The sequence below is a fragment of the Trachemys scripta genome, chromosome 11, assembly GCF_013100865.1.
Source record: "Trachemys scripta elegans isolate TJP31775 chromosome 11, CAS_Tse_1.0, whole genome shotgun sequence".
In the NCBI taxonomy this organism is placed as follows: Eukaryota; Metazoa; Chordata; order Testudines; family Emydidae; genus Trachemys; species Trachemys scripta.
The window spans coordinates 9,203,450-9,224,763 of record NC_048308.1 but is presented as its reverse complement, the minus strand read 5'-3'; the positions used below and the strand labels follow the sequence as shown (position 1 = coordinate 9,224,763).

General features: G+C 43.5%; 1 protein-coding gene across 2 annotated transcripts in view; it reads left to right on the top strand.

Annotated features, from left to right (window-relative positions):
- The first annotated feature begins 5,932 nt into the window (after positions 1-5,932).
- Positions 5,933-21,314, top strand: part of SEMA5B (semaphorin 5B) — a 349,785-nt gene continuing 334,403 nt past the window's right edge. The window contains exon 1 of one of the 2 annotated variants that reach the window (XM_034785185.1): positions 5,933-6,566. The gene's annotated coding sequence lies outside the window, so the exon portion shown is untranslated. The remainder of the gene's footprint in view (positions 6,567-21,314) is intronic. The other variant, XM_034785184.1, reaches the window with a different exon arrangement.

Sequence of the window (21,314 nt, the reverse complement as noted above, 5' to 3'; positions counted from 1 at the left end):
TTTCTGCGGATTTGCCTTTGCCTCTGAAGTCTCAGTTAGCATGACTAATCTGAATGCACTGAAGTGTTGGAGCACCTCTGGCCAGCCAGTTCAGTTACAAACAGACCAATTCTCGATGTTCAAACAGACGTTACACAGACTATTCTGGCTTGGCTGGAAAGTGACACTGTAGCTGCATTTCTTGCAATGGTTCCTCCCTTTGAACTACCTAACAGTCACTGAAAAACCTTAATGCAACTTCTCCCCTCCCCACTCGGCGTAGATCTCAGATCAAAGCACTAGCAGGCCACATGTTCTAAGGAGGCTCAGGCTGGCTCCGCACTGCATTTCTGATTCCACCCCTTTTCTCCCAAGACTCTGTTTGTGTGCCCGATATCTGCTAGCTCGCCCTCCTTGGATTGGCAGCTTAGTTCCTCCTTCTCTTGCCTGAGGCAGCTCCGTTCTCTTTGGTCCACTTAGCCCTTTGTGTCACTGTCCCTGCTGACAGACAGTTCAGCAGGGCTATGGCTGATGGCAATGAACCTGCCTCCCCAGCCCTGTCTGTCAGGCAGCAACACTTCAACTTGCACAGGCAGCACTTTGCCTTGTCCTAAGCAATAAGATTTTTCCCCCTAGTCTCCCTGGCTTGCACCTCTATCCCAACCCTTGGCCACCCTCAGAGTGACCTAAATGTGCAGGGATTCCTGAGGCCAGGCCGCTGGCTTGTAGTGCGGGCCCTCAGACAGAATATGCAACTCAACTACTGTATACAGGGCACAGATTTTATATACTACACCCTGTGACTAAACATATGCTCCTCTAGCCTCACTCTTGCTCGTGTGATGGACACATCCCCATGCGTGTGAATTCTCCAGGGCAATCTGTCCCTCCTCCGTACCATACTCAAGAGAGTATGAGGATGCATCAGCACCACCTAGTGGTGAAATTCACATTGAACACTTTTCTGGGGGGAGATGCACAGCAGGACTATGCAACTGCCAGATTGAATCCTTTTTGCAATATCTGTCCTTAGTTTAGCTGTCAAACATCTGCATGCAGGACAGTGCCTTTCAGATAGCACGCAGTCTAAGGTGAAGTCCAGAAGAAGAAATCAAGAGAATGGAGGAATAAGGAGAAAAGGAACAGTGGCGCTGGAAGATGAAGAGAAAACATAGAAGAAAGGTCTTCATCCCAGACACCAGTGCCCATAACAAATGAGTCCTGCAGGGAGATTCTTTGGGAGAAGAGGCCTGTGGTCAGTATAAATAGTAAGAGTTCACAGTCTGGCCAGCGAGAGCTCTTTCTGGTAAAGTCACAGAAAAGAAGTTCTGATACAGTCTGTATAACAGCCTGGAATAGGGGGTAGGATTCTGAGGTCAGAAAACTGATTGTATGTCATGTCAAGTGGAAAATAATATTGTAATAGCCTGACTATTCACGTACATTGCTCTGAACTGAACAACCGGGTGTCATTGGCCCTATAATGCTAACAGCTAATGGGGATTCTCCTTTAACTCAAGAGATAGGGTCCTCTGAATTAGGGATGGAAGATTTAAGTTTCATCCCTGCTGCCATCACCATGAACTTCCAAGAGTCCACAATCTGCAGCAAAATGACAACCATGAAATTCTAGGTAGCTATGGAAATGTTACAATGCTTTATTTTATATAACACTTTTAGTCCCAAAGCTCTCTACAACTTACATATGCACAGTTCCACTGAATTACCACCACCTTTTGGGTGAAAGATAGCACAACAGTATCAGAGGATAAATTTTGCTCAAGGACATCAGGGGAGAACTCCACCGTTAAATATGTGCCGTGGGATCTTTAATGCTCAAAGAGACCAGAGAAGACCCTGGTTTACAAGGGCTTGTGGTAAACATCCACACACACTACACTGCTCAGTACTTAAATTTCATACCTCACAAGAAAGAAAGTTTGAGCTGACTCTTCTGGGATTTAGATTTTCAGTTGCAGGGAGTGTCAGCTAACAGCTAACCCATCCCTTCCAAATTAAATTTTAAAAGGAAAACTGCTAGTGTACTATCAGATGCCTACAAAGCTGGAGATATAATCTCCTCTCTGTGCCCAAGTTGGTGCACATCAGTTATTTAAAATGTAATATAATTAAACGGAACAAAAATACATGCAGTAAGATTGCAATCATCCATCCTGTTAAGGACATGGAGAAACACAAGACATTTACAAGATACCTGACAACTAAGGCAACACCCTAAAAACTATGTAATGATGCCAAATAAAACTACAGTTGTAAAGAGAAGTTGAGGGAAAAACAAATGCAGGACAGGAAAAATGGAGAGGATTGCTCACTTCCAAATTCCTGACTCTGCTTGATCACATGCCTATGCCAACCAGGAGAGAGAACTAATGATTCCATTGGAGCAGTTTCACATACGTGGCATTGCTGTTCCAAGGCCTATCCAAGGCCCACTAAAGTCAATTGGAATTCTTCCATTGGCTTCCATGTGCTTCAGATCATATCCTACGAGTGGACCAGGCTGGATGAACAGGGAAGAAAGGAGAGGTTTGGAACAATATATTCTACATTAGGACTAGATCAAGACTAGTTCCTTTGTATAACTTTGAGTGGAGCCCGTTGTGGCATTGCAATAAATTTGCAATCAGAAAACAATTCAAATGTTTTTAAAAGTACCAGTCCCGTTTTTCAATCTCAGCTTTTGAAAGGAAGTCAGACTGAAAATACTATACATATAGCTTTATATAGAGATTTTTCCTATACAAACTGTACTGCAAAATGCTTTGCAGAGTTAAAGAACGCAATGACGGAGTTAAATTATAACAAGATTACAGAAGGACAGAGAAATTAGAGCAGGCAAAGAATAGGCAGATTATTATTTATTGTGTGATGACTACATCAGTGGATCTATATCGCTGTTTTCCTGTGATATGATTTCTGAAAACACCCACCACCAATATGATGTATAGTCATATTAGCATTGACGAGACATCCTACAATCACACTGTTTTATAACTATAACATACTGACAATATCAATATGACTGGATTAGTCTATTGAATAGAAACAGTTTCATATATATAGTGAATCACTGCCGCTAAAGAAAATTCCATTTTGGGATTCTGGAAATAAGTAACTGAGGCTCTCATCTTGTAATTTGTAATGTCACTAAAACCCCTTGATGTATTTCTTTTTACTATAGAGTTATTTATTATACTGTCTTTATACAGCTTCAGCTAAACACCTTAAGAAACATATTGCTAATGTAAATATTGATCTGTTAAAAGCAACAGAGAGTCCTGTGGCACCTTTAAGACTAACAGATGTATTGGGTGCGTCTGACGAAGTGGGTATTCACCCACGAAAGCTTATGCTCCAATACATCTGTTAGTCTTAAAGGTGCCACAGGACTCTCTGTTGCTTTTTACAGATCCAGACTAACACGGGTACCCCTCTGATAACTGATCTGTTAGCAATTTTAAATTTTTATTTAGGGCCATAGGTACCGATTTTCAGGGCAAAGGATCCCGGAGTGACAATATACATATAGCACTAAGGAGATGCAACCACTTCCAGTATGGAGGGTGTTAACTAGATGGGTAACCATAAGGCCATGGAATTTTGGGCAAGGACACTGGGGCAAACCTCTGCTCTAACAAAATGTGCCATGCTATGTTAATAATGCCTGTCTATACTAACACCTAAGTTTCACTGAAATGAGGGACGGCAAGTCCCCTTCCCCGATAAATGCAATTGCAGTGTAATCTTATTGCAAACTCTGCAGATAAGGACTTAGGAGAAAACCACCACTGTATTGTCTTGAAGTAAACTCTCCTGGCACTCAGCACGCTGGGAAAACGTGCACCATGATATTGTTTAGAATGCGATCACAAGCAATAGCACTTTCAGCTCAACTTCTGTTCAGTATGGGTTGGCCTGCAATGTGTGTAGTTTTCCACTGCCTTCAATGGAAGCTGGAGTCTACCTCCTTGCAGCTGTGTGCAGGGCTCTGACACAATCCCAATTATTGGCCTCAGTGAGGGGATGGAGGGGAACACAGCCCTAACCACTCCGCTGCACTGGCTAGCCTTGCAGGGTGCCTACCATGCCTGCTGCCCACAGAATGCTGGTGGGATTGTGTTTGTGTTGTTTGGCACAATGTTGTGTGAATCTCCACTGATGATGTGCACACCCTGCCACTACGTTGCCCAATGTAGCCCTAAAACAGTACTTGAGAGATCACTATTAAATCTATGTAAGATGCAGTAGCTATTAAATGAATACCATCCGATTAAAAGTACAGGTCTGTCGCATCTTACGCGCATTTAACATGCGCGATTTCAGCTTTACGCGGTCGGCAAAAACAAACAAAAAAGAGAAAAATAACAATTTTAATACTGTACCTGTAGTGCGGGCGATTTTGCCCGCCATTCAACTCAATGTAATTTTGACTATACGCGGTTTTCGCTTTACGCACTAACTGCGGAACGGAACCCCTGCGTAAGATGAGACTTGCCTGTAATATATTAAAAAAATAGAACAAATGTCCTCACTTGTATTACTAACAACACCTCAGAGTATTAAAAGTGAAATAATTGTACAAATCTAATTTGCTTTTCACCATTTTTTTTAACTTTGTATTTCTCTCAATTTAGAATAATGAAAACAAAGCAAACCTGAAAAAGAGATGTTTGAAAGCTTGACTCTCTCACCAACAGAAGTTGGTCCAATAAAAGATCTATCTCACCCACCTTGTCTCTAGAAAACAAACCACTCAGTTTCATTTCACTTTCCAGTCACTATCCTCTCTGCATTCAAAACCCTGCTAAAGATTCTCTTGGACCAGAAACCAACTGGCTGATTATGGCTAGATTGGAGGCACTTGGAGATAAATCCCTCTGGTTCACACTAACCTCATTGTGATGTGAAAACATTATTGCCTAGCAAGGGCAATTAACATATGTGGCCATACTGGGCCAAACTAATGGTCTATCTAGCCCAGCATCCTGTTTATGATAGTAGTGCGGGGCCCGATTAGAATACCCAGCTGGGTCTTTGACGGCACTTAGATGGCGGGTCCTGCACTTGCTCCGGGTCTTCTGCAGCACTGAAGGTCCCGCCACCAAAGACCCGGAGCAAGTGAAGGACCCGCTGCCAATGTGCCGCCAAAGACCCAGACTGCTGCCAGGTGAGTAAAAAATTAAAAAGGCGCCTAAGTTAGGCGCTCTTCTTTAGGGCGCAGGGCCCGAATCGGGGGAATCGGCCTAAAGCCGGCCCTGATACTTCAGAGGGAATGAACAGAACAGGGCAATTATCAAGTGATCCATCCCATGTCCAGTCCCAACTTCTGACAGTTGGAGGTTTAGGGACATCTGGAGCATGGGTTGCATCCAGGCAACACTACCATGACCACTTTCCCTTCCCCTCTGTCTGCCACTCTGCAAACTGTCTGGGGCAGGAACCCTACCTTCTTGTTGCTTTACAAATCACATAAATCTAGATTTTGTAGGAACTTTAAAAGGCTGATCCATGGCTCTAGAGCCCAAAATGTTGGTCCAAGCTGACCTGACAGATGAGTCCCTTACTGCCCGGGGTGTGTGTTCTCAGGTTTCCCTCCAAACTGAACTCGCTGCAGTCGTGGAAACTCCACTCAGAAGAGAGAGGGAGTGAGTTGCCTGTATGCATTTCCTTTGCTTCTTAACGCGCTTTGCTCTGAAATTTTCCCAGGGCCGAAGTTTAAACTTCTCACTTTCGCTTGCTTCCAAAAAACCTCTGCAACCAAACAGCACCCGCCTGCTCCACCTCCTCCCCGGGCAGCAAATGTTGCTGCGCGCCTAAAGGGTTAAATGCAAACATTCCTAGCCGGGGGCTTGCATTATGCCCTCGGCTATTCACTCCTGCGCCGAGCAGGCTTGCAAACGGCTTGCACGCGAAAATACCCAGCTATGCAGTTGGTAAGCCCGTGAGAAACAGTCCCTCAGCAAACGCACACAAGGCCGGCATTGTGCCTGACAGAGAAGGCAAGGACAAATATTGCAACGGCTTTATGAGAGAGGCGAGCGAGCCCCCCGTGCAAACGGCTAACGCGGGTCTCGCGTGCAAGCTTTTTAAGATGCACGGGAGCCCGGGCTGCTGGAGCGTGGTTACGGAGGGAGGCGCTGGCTGCCTCGTGAGCCGCTAAGGAGGAGTGGGAGCAGAACATCGAGCCAGGCTGTGTGCGCGCTGGAAGGAAGAGAGGGAGCTGCGTGTCAATAAATGCCCTGTTGAACTTTGAATATATTAGTTGACATCAGTGTGAGTGGGGCTGCCAGCCCCTGGCTCCCCCCCTCCCTCCTCCTCCCCCCTCTCCCTGATGGGAAGAGTGGAAGCGCTCCTGGTAGGAGCTGCCGGGCTGCTCGGGGGTGGAAGGCAGCGCGAGGAGGGACGGGGACGGGGACGGGGACGACTTCAGTCCCGAGAACTCGCCCCGGGATCTGGCCGGGAGCCTCGCGCGTGGGAGACCAGGGTGGCTGAGAGGCGGTGGACTTGTCTGAGCTGATCCTGCAGATCGAGAGCAAGATGGGCAAGTGAGTTACTGCCCCCCCATAGTAAGTAAGTGTGTGTGTGTGTGCGCGCGGGGGGGATTATCTCCCCTTTCCTTGCCCCGGCGCTGTCTATTCTAAGTGAGAAAGGAGAGGGGTGTGTGTGTGGGTGTGGGTATAGTTGCAAACTTTAGCAACTTCAGTGCGTGTGGAGGTGGGGTAACGGGGAGAAGGGGGGAGCCGTGCCTAGGAGAAAGGATGGCGAAGCCGGCGCAACCCCGGGGCGGGGGGGTCCTTTGGAGAAAAGCTCTTGTGTAGCTTCACCTCCTGCTCGCTCCGGCTGCCGCAGCAACAGGGATCGGTGGGAGGCGATTCGCGGCGCCACGGGGAAGGGGAGGCGAGGTGCTGGGGAGCTGCATTGTTCCGGGGTGTGTGTGTGTCCGGGTTGTGCGGTCCCTTTTCACACCTCCTTCCCCACCGGGGGCTGTAGAGCTGGGGGGGGGGGTGCAGTTGGCGATCCGGAGCGCTGGAGAGGAAATGAACTAGGAGAGGAGGCTGTGGAAGTGATTTATTTTTTCTCCCCCTAAATCCACTCACCGGGGCTGCACAGAGCAGGAGGGGTGTGTGTGTGTGTGTGTGTGTGTGTGCAGGGGGGGGGGGGTGCGGTACCTTGGAGGAAAAGGGGATGGATGATTTTTCCCCCCCAGATGGTAATTTGTCTTTGTGGTAGGGGTGGCCCATTAACGTTCAGCTCACGTCCTGATGAAGATCAAAAGCGGAGGGGGAGAGGGAACCAGAGAGCCTTGTACGGCTCCTTGGTTTCATGTATTGTTGGAAATTTAGGTGGTGGGGGCAGGGGGGGGGACCTAAAACAAATCTTTGCCGAGCCAACGCATACACATCCACCCACCAAAAGTTGCAGATCTGTATTTTCCGGCAGTTCCCACCTGCCACAGGGTGCTGGCTGGCAGCATGAGTGTCCAGACAGTGTTAGTTTCCTTAAAGAAAACAAACAAAGGGAGGGGGGAGTGTGAGGATATTTTAAAGGGGTTGTCAAGTCCACATTACTCCGTTATGAAATCTGTCTCTTTATTTATGGGCTTAGATCGCTGCTGGGAAGTAACTGGGGAGAAGTACACTTGTATGGTTCCTTGTACACTGTTCGCTCTGTTTGGGTTTTTAAATTATTTCCTGCACTTAAAAAAAACCCTGAAAGCATGTGAGATCCCCAGCTCCCGATCTCTCTTTTAACTGTTTTGTGTGTGTGTGTGTGTGTGGGGGCTCCTGGTGAAGTTTAAGCTTGTTCTAAACAAGAATGCCCACGCCCTTGTTCATTATCTTTGTTGCCCAAACTCTTGTTTAGGCTGCAGTAGATTTGATCTCAGCGCCTTTGGGTGGGTTCATATACAAGCTGATACCCTGGGCCGATTGATCTGCCAACAGGAGAGAAACCAACTAAAGCAAAAAGTTATCACAGGGCTGTGATTCTTCCCCCACCCCAACTCCCTTCTCAATGTTTGTTTACTGAACGGATGGCAAATGTTATTGCTGTTTTCATTAGAAAAGATGGGCGAATAAAGGCAAGAAGGAGGGAGACAGCATAGCTGGGACAAACGACTGTTCCTACAGAGAAGCACTAACTTGGCTATATGCCTGATTTATAAGGTACCCAAGGGAGAAAACGCTAGTCAAAAACTGCAGAGAGAAAGGGGGTGGCAAGAAGGAAAATCCTGCTGATATTTAACCAGATTACTCAGGGTTTTAAAATAGCTTTTTTTTTTTTCTTAACAGCTGCTTGAATCATGCATGTTTTTCTTCTCCTAAACCCTCCGACTAAAACTTTTCCTTCCAAAATTGGATTGAGTGATGAATAAAGCAGATTCCAGTAGGGAACCTTTGCGGTGCGTGTTATGCCTTATGCTGTTTTAGAGGGGGGCGATTTCCCCCTTTCCCTTCTTCTATCCTGAAAGAGATTAATGTTTTTGTCCTCAGCCTGGTCAGGGACGTGTTAATCCCGAAGTAGTCCCGGGGCTCCTGCCATACAGAATGTGGGTCTTGGCTTTGTTTGTTGTCCCACCCTCCTGTTGTTAGGTTGGGGCAATTGACAACGCGTTTGCCCTCGTGTGACCCCTCAGGCGACCAGAGAGGAGAAAAGGGGCAAGCTAGAGAGAGTTCACATCAGAAGACAAAAGCTTGAAGCGGGGGGCCCTGGGCAAAGGGGAATCGGCAGGGGGAATGACTTGTAGCAAGGTGGCCCCATCCGTTTATATACACAGCCTCAGCCTGAAAAAGATAGCACGGGGCTGGGTGCATTGGAAATGCCCAAAGATTGATAGACAATGCGGGTGAAACAGGGGCTTAATTTCAAAAGGTCTCTGCTGGTCTTGCCTGACCTCCCTTTCGCTCCACGTGGCGAGCTGGGGCTCCGCTCCCGCAGTCTTTACTCAGGTATTACTCCCATTTAATGACAGGTTTCAGAGTAGCAGCCGTGTTAGTCTGTATCCACAAAAAACAGGAGTACTTGTGGCACCTTAGAGACTAACAAATTCTTCCGAAGAAGTGGGCTGTAGTCCACGAAAGCTTATGCTCTAATAAATTTGTTAGTCTCTAAGGTGCCACAAGTACTCCCATTTAAGTCACTTTAAATTGAAGCAGGATCGGACCACGGGCCCTTAGTACAAGGGTGGAAATGTTACTGAAGAATATCGCTGACGGGTTTTCTATTTTAAAAGGATCTTGCCTGGCAAATTGCAGCCAGGTTTTAAATGAGGTTTGCACAGCAGTGCTATATAGCCTTGATTAATAGTCTCTCTTTAGAGCGCCGAGCGGCAATGTCAGGGTTAAATCAGAGCATTTGCATGATCATGTTTTACTGAAAACAACGGCATGTCATGCAAAGTTTTGTCTGGAGTCTAGGGTGTTGATTTGTTGTTGGGCAAAAGGGGGCAGTATCAAACAATACTACAAAGAAATCCACTCTTTGGAACGGTGCCTTTGAGTTTCTGCCGTGGGCATTAACATTTGCTGTTCCTACCAGTACCTGGTAACGTTGGGTTTGATCCTGCAGCCCTTACTCAGGTGATTAGTTCCACTGGCGGTCATCAGGACTAGTTACCTGAGTAAAAGTTACATGATCAAAGCCCTCATTGTTAGATCTCCCCCAAAAGTATTTGAAGCATGAAGTAGCAAGCTTATGACTACCTTGGTTTGTAACATGCCTAAATGTCTCCAGTGAAATGTTTTGGGTTAAAAATAATACCATATGGTTGCAAAGCCACTTTTCTTCCTATTAAGAAGGCTGACAACTGTGAAAATACCAGCTACAGGGACCCTATCCTGCTCCTATCGAAGTCCATGTCAAGGCAAAACTCCCATTGATCTCAATGAACAGGATCAAGCCCTAGGTTTGGACTGCAGTTAATGAAAATTACTTGGAGGGCATTTATATCACTACTTTTCATACTAGGAAGAGAAATGGACATTTTGTTCTGTCCTTCGCTTCCTAGGAGAACTCATTTATTTTCTGCCTAGGGAAATATATTGATCAGGTATACAGAATTGTTTTAAAAAGTGCATTAAAAACGTTTAACCTTTTCTTTACTCACATAGTTGGAATCGTTATATGATTTTACATACCTTTTGCTATGAAACTGAATGTGACATATTTCAGTGTTAAAGGAATGCTACCAGTATAAAAGCATAAGTTGGCAAATACACATTTATCTGTTACTAGGACTTTCAGATTATTAAAGTGATAAACACACCCACATTTTTGCATTTCCCTCAATTTGGACAAAGAAAAAAAATCGATCAAGCTAGTTTCACGTAACTCGTTCCAATGTTCATAAGGCTGCACTGTTTGGGTTTCCAATAATGAAGAGGAATGTTTATTTCTTAAAAAACATCTTGGAAATGATTCCATGATTTGTATCAATCTTGGGTTTGAGAAAGAGTTGTTTTCACAAAAAAAATTGGGCCAAGTTTAAATTGACAATCTGCCTTTAATATTTCTCTTATGTTTCTTAAGACTTTGCTTTACAAATGAAGAAGCACAAAATACAGCAGTTTGATACATTTTAATAAAAGGTGGCGGTTATTTAAAATCAAGTATGGATAAGGTTGGAGATAATTGGAAAGTTTCTCTCAGGGTAAAGTTTGCCCCTGTGCCCTATTCAGCACTTAAGTTCCACGAAGATCTCAAAATATTACTTAAGAGATACATAGACCTTTTGCTGACCCTCTGTGCAGTGGTGAATTTGCAGTATTCCAACTCGCATTATTCTGATTTACTGCAAGAGACTATCTCAAAGTGTTACAGCACTGTTCAGCTGGCCCCACTGTAACATTTAACATGACTGTGAAGATTGCATTCTAGAATATCTAGCCATCAGTGGGAACAAAATACCAGTATCTGTTTCCCTTCTAAGAAAAAACAAACACGCTTATACAGCAAGGTGTGATAACATAATGGCATACGGATATATTGTAGTTCCGCGCACCCCTCTCTTTCTTTCTGGGCAGCTACATATTGTGTGTGGTAGCTGCATTCGATCTCTTTCTTTAATCAAAATTCTCATTAGCTTTCATGGGAGTATTACGTGAGTAAGGAAAGATTTCTGCAGCTTTCTGGGTCTGGGACAACGTCTTCCTATTTCTGTGGACAGTGCCTTGCACATTATGGATACGGGTGGAAGAGTGGGGGGTTTACTTTGGTTATAATTTCACTGTCATGTAGAGTACTCTATCCTGTTGTTTCCCTCTATCCCAGGTTCAAGCCCTATAAACAGCAAAGTTCTTACGCACCCATGTAACTTAAAGCATGTAAGAAATCCCATTGATTTCAGTGGGATTGCCAACAGGCTCAGAGCTCCCTATGTGCTTCAGTGCTTTGCTGGACTGGGTCTATGTCAGACACTGGGAGAAAGAAATTTGCAAATTTCAATGACCATATAAATTATTCTGTGCTTTTAACGATCTTCCCCTGACCAGTGTATAAACATTGATGGGTTGGAGCTGTTACATTGTTCTGGAGCATGTGTCTATGATCTAAATGATTTTTTTTCATAGCTGTATAAATCTGTGGGGTAATTATGCATGAAGTATGTTACCAAGTTATAGAATATGGCCCTGATCCAGCAATGGGTCTGCTCACGTGCTTAAAGTTAAGCAGGTGCTTAAATGTTTTGTTGGATAAGGGCTTATGTATTTTTTATTTATTTTAGTGAGTTTTAAATGAGATCTCAAGCAATCATGCAGATTGTTAGGCTTAATTCCCCAATCGATTGTGACCACACTGAGCGTTTATAATAAGACTGTGTGTGATTTCTGATTGGTTTTTCATTAAGTAGCGGTTTGCAGAATGAGCGAGGATTCCCCCCCCCCACTCCTGTGTCATACGGCTGACTAAATGCCTTATACTTGCTAGTTTCAAAATATAATGTACTTTGACTGTAAGGTTATTGGAAGGAGGCAAAAAAAATTGATCCCCAATGTAATGTGCCAGTTACAAAGGTTCAAGTTTATCCTTTGTGCAGCAACATTCCCGTTCATGTGACTAGCTGGAAAGCAACCGCTTACAATTCAGAATCGTTGTAATGTATTTGGTCTCTGCCAGATATTTTGTTGAGTTTCAAGGGCTTGATCTTGCTTTTAGATCCCTGAGACAGTTTCCAGAATTTGGAATAGTGTGTTATGATTGGACTTTCAAGGTGCCGATGGACCCTCTTTTACTGGTGGTCTAGGTGTTTCTGCATTTTGTAGGAGGTGCTTAGCATCTAGTACGATCGGCCTCTTGGCATAGATGCTGCTTACGGCCTTGCTCATTTGAGCAGTTCCACTGAAGCTTATAGCTCATGTGAGTAAAGACTCCAGGACTTGGCCCTAAGTGGGTGATCCACAAGTAGTTCTCTATTCTCAAAAAAATTCTCAAAAAAAACCTCAGAACAAAAGCGTGTGGCTTTAGCAAAATGCATTTTGCTATGTGCTGAAACAGGTGGATCTGAAGTCAGTTTATTCTGCGTAATTTATTCCAGACCACTTTCTGTAATAATTTATGCTTCCTAAGATGTGTATTGTGTAGCCAAGAGGGAACTGTGTCTGGCTACATGAGATTTTACACGTCTTTTATATCTAACACAGATTCAGATGCAAAATCCGGCTCTGTGAGAGATCATGTGAATTTGTGAAACTCCCTGGAGGAGTTGTGGTGCATGTATCAATGAATGAACTACATCCATTCATAGACTTAAGTTTTTTTTTTTAAGCTGTGATAGATGTAATATGTTCCATGTGCTTCATTAATAGTAATATTTTCATTTTAATAATTAATCCAAAGATAATGCAAGGTACTCAGAAATTTAAAAGTAGTTTTAATTTTGCTTAATGTTTTCAAAACATAATTGAATGGAAGTTGCTTATATGGTACCAAAAGTGTTCTAACATATTGCTCAAATAGTGGGTTCTGTGAAATGACCATAATAGTTATTAATGGCACAGGGGTAGATACCTGTCTTAGGGAACCACTTGGAGGACAGAAAACAAACTGGTTGAATAACAGGTTTCCTAATAAAGGAGGATCAGAACTTTACAAAGTCCTCATTTCTGCAGCTGGATTTGTACAATGGATCTCAGTGCTTGTGGAGAGTAACTTCAAGGGGTTCTGAGTGAGCACAGAGGGCTGCCCATACTGGGATCAGTGCATAGGATTGGGATCTAAGTCTGGGAATACTTTGGGATGCTTGAAGACGGAGCGAAGCAGAGACAATATGAACTTGAAACCGAGACTGTGCACCAGCAGTACCCTGATCTGGTAGGTGGGAATGGAGCCTGATTAGGTGGTTCCTCAGATAGCATATATTCTAAATTGGACAGAGTTAGAGCTGAGTGAATAATTTGAGTCTTCAGTTTGGGGACTGATCCCCCACCCCCAAATTCCCCCTCCACCCTCAAATTCTTTTCTGGTCAACCTGAAACTGGATTTTTGTTTTATTTTATTTTTTTTTCTTGCCTATATGAAAGACAGGAGGTTGCTGAATAAGGATGGCCTCTTGTCCAGGTGTAATTGCTGTGGTGTTTCCAGGTCAGGCATAAATTGTTTAGATTGCAGTTTCAGCTAAAGATTGCCGATTTGTCTCATAAAATGAAAAATTGGTCATGGCTAGAGGCTCATTCTGGACTTATTAGCTAGAAGGAACGATGCAATAGACACAGACACATGCGGAGACCTAACTGATCGTGTATGTATGAGGGGAGAAGAGAATTGGCCAGGTCTCAAAAGTTTATTAAAGTTATCGCAGGGTCTCCTCCTACCCCACCTCCCTTTCTGTTGTAAATGATAATGAGAGAGAGTTATTTTAATCAGCTGGATTATACAGGACAATCAATGAATGTCCTGTCAGTCCATATAATGTTCCACAATGTGACCTTTCCAGGGTCCACTGTATATCTCAAGGGCACATGCGTTTTGTTTTTTTTTAAAGTACAAGACTTGGCATTTGCCTGATATGCTTATCCATAGTAAGGCAGCTCAACTATTATTTAATTACTTAGTAACTAAATATCTAATATAAAAAATAATTAATTAAGTATTCTACATGTAGCCAGGAAATAGCGGTGATGGTGAATGGGGAAGAAATACATTGGTAGCATGAAGTGGTCAAGGGTGTATATATATATGTACAGAACCTAGCAGAGGTCGCATTCTGACTCATGGCGGGGGCTCCTAGATGCTACCGCAATACCAATAATTAATAATGATGTCTGACCTCCCATTGATGGTTCAGAAATCTAAGTGACTTGCCAAAGGACGCAGTGAGTGACTGGCAGAGATGAATTAAGACTCCAGAACGCATGATTCCTAGGCACCAGTTCAGGAAAGTACTTAAACATGTACCTATATGAGCATATACTTAAGTTCCATTGAGTCAGTGCTTCAGTTCAGTGCTTTCCTGAATCAGAGCCCTAGTCCTGGGCCTTAAAACAATTATCGTGATCCTGCAAATACTCACCCACATAATTCAATTGAAATCAATAGGATTTCTACTTGAGAGAGAGCTGCCTACCTAGGTAAAGATGTGCAGAATTGGACCCAGTATTTTGAAGTGGGACTGGATCATTCTTGATATATAAAGATTTAATTAAAATGAAAACAAGTAAATAACATCTTATTAAACTTAGCATGTCCTCCCTTAACCAACAGAAACTGTTTCCAGGAGAGTAATTTACCAGCTATCTGCTGTATTTGTCTAGGACTGTACATCATGGTGTTGCTAATGTGATGTGTTCCCTCTAATGTGTCTTTGAAATATTAAAACAACTTAGATTTGGAATGAGCTCTGTACACTGACTTGTCTTCGGTTGCCTCATACAGCCGGGTTTCACTGCATTGCCTTTGAGAATTATGAGTTCATTATACTCTTGCAATGTTAATGGCACTTCGTTTTCCCTAAATTTCTTCTTCATATTTATTTATTGATTCTTCATTTGAACACAGTTTCACAGATGATGACGGTTCCTCAGATAATAGCTGGTGTGAGTTAATTTTAAGAAGGCCGAAGCTACAATGCCTTCCTTCCCCACCAAGTATCACTGTGTAAAGTTCAAATGCGAAGGCATCCAAAATGCTAAATCACTTAAAAAGACAACTGGACAAAGTGATTGTTCTATTCTAGTTCGGTGTGCATAGGGGTGACAAATCTAAAATTGTTCATTGCAAACCCAGTGCCTGAACCTGCAAATGGCGCACATGACTAATACCCATGAGCAATCGTGTTGACTTTATTGGGGCTACTTGTGTGAGTAAGGAATCCACATGTGAATTGGGATTTGCAGGTTTTTACCATTAATAATAAACCTAGATAGCTGTTTTCATCAGTAGATCTCGCTGGGTACGGCTACACTGCAAATATACCCCCTGTGGAAGCGAGTCTCAGAACCCAAAGCCCACTGGCTTGTGCTTGTGCCATGGGCTAATAATAGCGGTGTAGATGTTCCCGCTTGGGCTCTGAAACCCAGAAAGGGGGGTGGGTCTCAGACCAAGCTCCAGCCCAAGTGGGAATGTTTGCACTGCTATTTTTAGCTCCCTACTGTGAACCTGAGTCAGTTGACCTAGGCTCTGAGAGTCGCTGTTGTGTCTTTTTGTTGTTGCAGTGGAGACGTACCCACTGTCTGATTCCTGAAATACTGTGCTTTTTCTCCCTCCTCTGCAGCAGTTCTCAAACTGTGGGTTGGGACCCCAAAGTGAGTCATGAATCCATTTTAATGGGGTGACCAGTGCTGGTGTTAGATTTGCTCTGGGCCAGGGCTGAAGCAGATGCCTAAGCCCCAGGGCTTGGGCTGGTTCAGACTTCGGTCCCTGCTCCTGGGGATGTGTAGTAACTTTTTCTTTTGTCAGCAGGGGGTCACAGCGCAATGAAGTTTTGAAAACCGCCAGCCTACAGTAAATTGCAGTGAGGGTGCTGGCAGTCGGGGCTGAGGTGTAGTGGCAGATCTGTAGGAGGTGGGGAGGACTTGAATACCAAAGAGCTGTAGGTCAAGAGCTGAGGGGCAAGGTAAGGATTAGTACAACAATGAAGTTGTAAGTCAAGATTGAGGCTTATTGGCACGGGAGGTCTAAGAATGGAACAGCAGGTCTGGACTAAGATGCAGAGGTATTTGCCTGGGGAAGAGCTGGGGTATCTCTGGGAAACCACCTTCTGTTATAGGATGGGATGGACTGGGCTAGCGGAAAGTGTTGTATATCAGGACTGGGTTGTATCAGCAGAGCTTGACGTGGGGAAGTTTGAGAGCATCTGTTCCCAGCCATGGAAACACACGCTCTTACTGAAGAGTACTCAAATGCACTCTCAAGAGAAGACATTTTAAACAAAAGTGTAAGATGAGGATTGAGTCTCAATGTCTAGTTAGCATGAGTCATGCTGCCGTTGGAAACATAAGGCATGTTCGTGCAAAAACTGACTTGTGAGTGGTCTGTCCTTATGCATGAAGTCTTATTCATTTCAATGAGACTACTAGTGAATGAGATTTTACAGGAGCAAGCAAACTTATGAATCTAATACCAGGTTGGGTTGGTTGGGTTGGGTTGGCATAAACTGTGATAACTGCTATGCTTAAGGATTAGGACTTTCTTTTAGGTAACACAATCTTTCTGTTAAGTTCAGGAAGATATTATCACGTAATAAAAACTTCTTGTTTTCTGGCAGCATGGTACTCTGACCTTTTACAGAGCTCTCAAAGGACTTGGAGATCCATGAATACTTTACAGACCAAATTCTTTTCTCATTTACTCTGGCATAACCCCCCTGGTGTCTTGAGGTTGGACCAGAGTAACAAAGAACAGTTTGGCCTATAGTGTCACACAAATATGTCCTTAAAAAATCTTTGGCTTATCGGTTACAGGGTTATATAGGGATGTTGTCAGGTCAAATTTGCCCTCCAAAATTAGGTTGTGTAAGAACAACCAGTGGAAACAGGCTTTTTAAAAAGAGAGGTACAAGCACCACAAATGTTTAAGCATGAGACCCAGTTATGAAATGGATTAGAAGCAGAAGTGAAATGGATGGGTCTTGTTTGTTTCGCAGGCCAGACTGATGGAACTGGAAGGGATGGGGGGAATCAAGAGCCACATTCTGCCATTCTTTCTTGAGTTGAGTTGTACAAAGTAGACCAAATTAACTATTAAATGACTTTAATGGAACTACCCCAATTTATATCAGCTGAGGATCCGACCCATTGATTCCAATGGGACTACTAGCGTAGTAAAGCTCTTTTCAGCCTGAGTTAGGATAGCAGAAACCAGACCTAAATGAGCAGTGCAAAGAGTTGAAAATAAGGTTTCAACTCTTAAATTATTACAGATATAACTGTGTTATTTGTAACATAAATGAGGGGCCTGATCCTGCATCTGTGGAAATCAATAATAAAGTGTCCATTGACTTAAAGGAGAACAGAACTGGGCTCTTTTAAATGTGTGCAGATCGTGCAGTTCTTACTTAGGCACTCCTTGCTTTTGAAATTGCAGTATTGTCTGAGTCAGGATGGCAGGATTTGATCCTGAATTTTTAACCTGAAAGGGTCTCTTTTAAAATGCAATGGCATAATTTAGATATCTCCAGTTTGTTTTAAATAGCAAAGCTAACATGTTTCTCAGTTACAATTGAGTTGGTAGGTATGATTAAAAGGCAATAGATCGGGGGAATGCATGCTTATCACAGCCAGCCTTCCCAGATGACAAAGTGAGCACATTTGCTATTGAGGTGTAACTGAAAGCATTTTTGGAAATGTATTTCATGTGCTGCTTTAAAATGTTGCTTTCTGTTCTGACCAGTTTCTGGAACAGATTATCGTGATTGTAGGAAGCACTTCAAAGCAGATTGGTGTAGGGAGATCTTTTCTGAAAATGTTGGTTTCTTTTATAAGACCAAAAGTTGCAAATCTGGCCACAATCTATGTTGGCTCAACTACAACAGCGTGTATTTGATAAAAAGGAGCTGCTGTTAATTTCCGATATGCAACAAAGCATTTTATATTAGCTAGCCCCTATATATATTTTTTTTTCATGGAGGGTTCCAGAAAACTGGGGTCCTCCCCCATTTGTTTCTTTTCAGAATGGGATTTCAATATAGCAACGTAATGATGGACTACATGGTGTAAACAGTCAGGCAACAATCTAAAATGTTGGTGGCCAAATCTTGCCCAACTGAATGCTGCTTTAGCAACTTGCTAAAAGGCAGAGGACTGCACCAAATGGACCTGAAAGGGAGCAGCTGTAGCCATCCCTATGTCTGCATTGTTTTCTTCCCTACAGATTTAGCTGCATTTTACCCTTTATCAAGGCTTTTAAAAATGTTTCTCTAGAATCTGTCACCTGCAGGCTAAAGCCTGGGCATCTCTGGAAAAATGGAATCTTCTACATACCCACAAACATCACAGCTGGTTGGAAAGCAAACTGGAACACTAGATGGGGAGGGCTCAGAGTTACTACAGAGAATTTTTGTCCAGGTGTCTGACTGGTGGGTCTTGGCTGCATGCTCAGGGTCTAACTGATCACCATATTTGCGGTCGGGAAGGACTTTTCCAAACTCCTTGACTGGTATGAAACCAAGCAGTACCAGGATATTGAAATGTGCTAGCACTCCAGTAAATCGTTTGTTCATAAAGGACATTGGAATCAGATACAACTTCTGTGTGGTGGAGAGGGGGAAGGGAGTGCAGAGACGAGAGAGCGAAAGCAACTTTAAGGAAAAAACCCTCACCCTGCTATGTTTAGCAATAGATTTTAAAAGAGCAAGAAGAAGATACAGAAAGAATCGGTCAATACCTGCAATATGATTTCTGCATAGTGCCCTTACCACACTAAAACATCATAGCCATTATGTAGCACTTTACAAACTCCAGCAAAGGAAACCTCATTTTACAGATGGGGAAACGGAGGCACAGAGAAATTAAGTGACTTGCTCAAGGTCATAGAAGGAGGCAGTCAAGGTCAGGATTAGAGGACAAGCGTTTCTGATTCCAGTACTCGTCTTTAAAGAGACTTTCTGACACGCACCTCAGAAATCTGGCTAATTCTGCTTGTTTGTGTGCTGAGGCTTTGAGATATTTGCTCCTAATGATAGGGAAATATTTTTGCTCTGTAAAGTGAGCTCTAATATTATGCTGATAGGTGCCTTAGGGATGCTTACAATAACAAAATAAATTTCAAACTTGTTCTTTAGGGTTTGTCTCACTATTCACAGTGCCATCAAATTGCCATATCTGAAAAATTACCTTCCCACCGCTCTCCTGTTGGAGAAGTTTGGAAGCCGTGGCTGGTGATGCCCCACAAGGCTGAAAACTGAGATGTAAACTGCCCTGGGTTAAGTGGTGATAGGATATGTTTTAGAACACGTGTACTTGAGTGCCACACTCCAAGGATCCAATTCAAAATTGCCCTTGGTTTTTAAAGCCCTGCTTGGTTGTCGTCTCTACTTTCCTACTCATTTTAACACTTGTCCTGTTCAATCGAATCATACAGTCTGTCTTGAATAGGAGGTTTTTATTGAGGAAAACAGATACAACTACTGACCCAATGAAACAGACTTCCACAAAGCTTGAGTTTCAGCTTTGTCTCCTTGTTCACCAACAGTCCCACCCTGTCTGGAACTCTCGACAGCACACAGTCATGTAGTGACTGAATAATATGCTACAAGTAAACATATAATCAAAGCACTTGGCTAGGAATGGCCAGCTCTCTGTCCCTTCCACTCTTGGTGCAAGAGCCCTTTCTGGATTGTGGAATATATGGAAATTTTCTCTACCCCCTCACTTCATCTGCTCTCTGTCACATGCCAAATCTGTGATAAAAACAGACCTTGTCCTTACTTAAAACTCTTGATTTCTCTCTTGTTTAATACTGTAACTTTATTCTTTAACTCTGTAAAGCCTCTTGGGGTACAGATTATATGAAAGATGCTGTAAAAATAAAGTTGTACTATACAAAAATATATTTAGTTATTTTAAAAAAGAATTGCAAATCACCTTTAAATACATTTTCTACAAACAAATACAGCTACTCTAAGTTTTTCATTGCCTTCTCTTTCCCTCACAGAAAATTATTAGCCAAGTACCAATCTTGTGCAGTAAATTTGCCTGTTTTCAGTGAACATAAATTAATCTACTTAATGTGTAGAACGTTCCTTGCATCTCCCCATAATTAAATCACATTTGTTCTTAGACACTCTTCATCTTCTGTAAATCTGCTTCCTGAGCAAATATTCCTTTCATTTGTAGAACAAACAGATCAGAAGGGCTGGAGTTGATTATTGCAGCATCCCTTTCCCCTTTTGTCTGCTTCAGGTCTGTGCAACAGAGAAGTGTACGATATGCACTTACAGAGGACCGCAGCATTTTTGCAGTTTAATAATAAATCCTATTAGTACCTACAATACTGTACCTTTTAATTGGAGGATCGGAAATGCTTTGCCCATCTGGATGGATATTACTATTCCCATTGTACAGGCTAGATCCTCAGCGCCATTGATTCCCTATTCCGCTGAAATCAATGGAGCTGCGCTCCGTTACACCAGCAGAGGACCTGGCTCAGTATTTTCAGAAGGGATTTTGGGAGCCGCCTCCCTTTTGGATGCCCAGTTTGGACAACGAGGGCCCAGTTGTCAGAGATGCTGATGCCGCATGACTCCAGTTGAAATTGCTGAGAGCTGTGGGTACTTGGTGTCTGTGAGAATCAGACCCAGTAGCTGAAGTCGGGCACCCAAAATCAGTGGCCAGTTCTGAAAATACGGCTGCCTAGGACTGGGGCAGGGTGACCCAGTGAGTCAGCAGCAGAGTTGAGAGGGGAACCTAGGTTTCCAACTGCCCATTCTCCAGGTCTCTGCCCCAGCTGCTCACGTTGCCTGAAGGATGCGCCCTGCTCAGGCTAAGGAAGCAGGGGAGTGAAGGAGAAACAGCTCAATTCCTGAGCTCAGTAGCTGGTCTAAGTGGCAATGGTGTTTGCAGTAGCCATAGTTCAATATCGTTGAATGCATGCCTGTCTGTCTAAGGGATAAAAACTTTAAACTGCGGAGTGGTCCACTCTGTGTGCAGAGTAAAGATCCTGTGGTACTTCTAATGGGAAGGAGGAACTTACTCTGGAGTTACTCTCCTTTGCCACTATGGTGGCAAAAGGAGAGTAAGTAAGTATGGTGCAGCATATCCTATGTCTGTCACCCTCCACTGCAGCCACAGCTGCCTTTTGGTGGTATGTATAAACAGTAAGTCCCCACTTAACGTCCTCTCGCTTAACGTTGTTTCGATCTTACGTCCTTGGTCAATTACAGA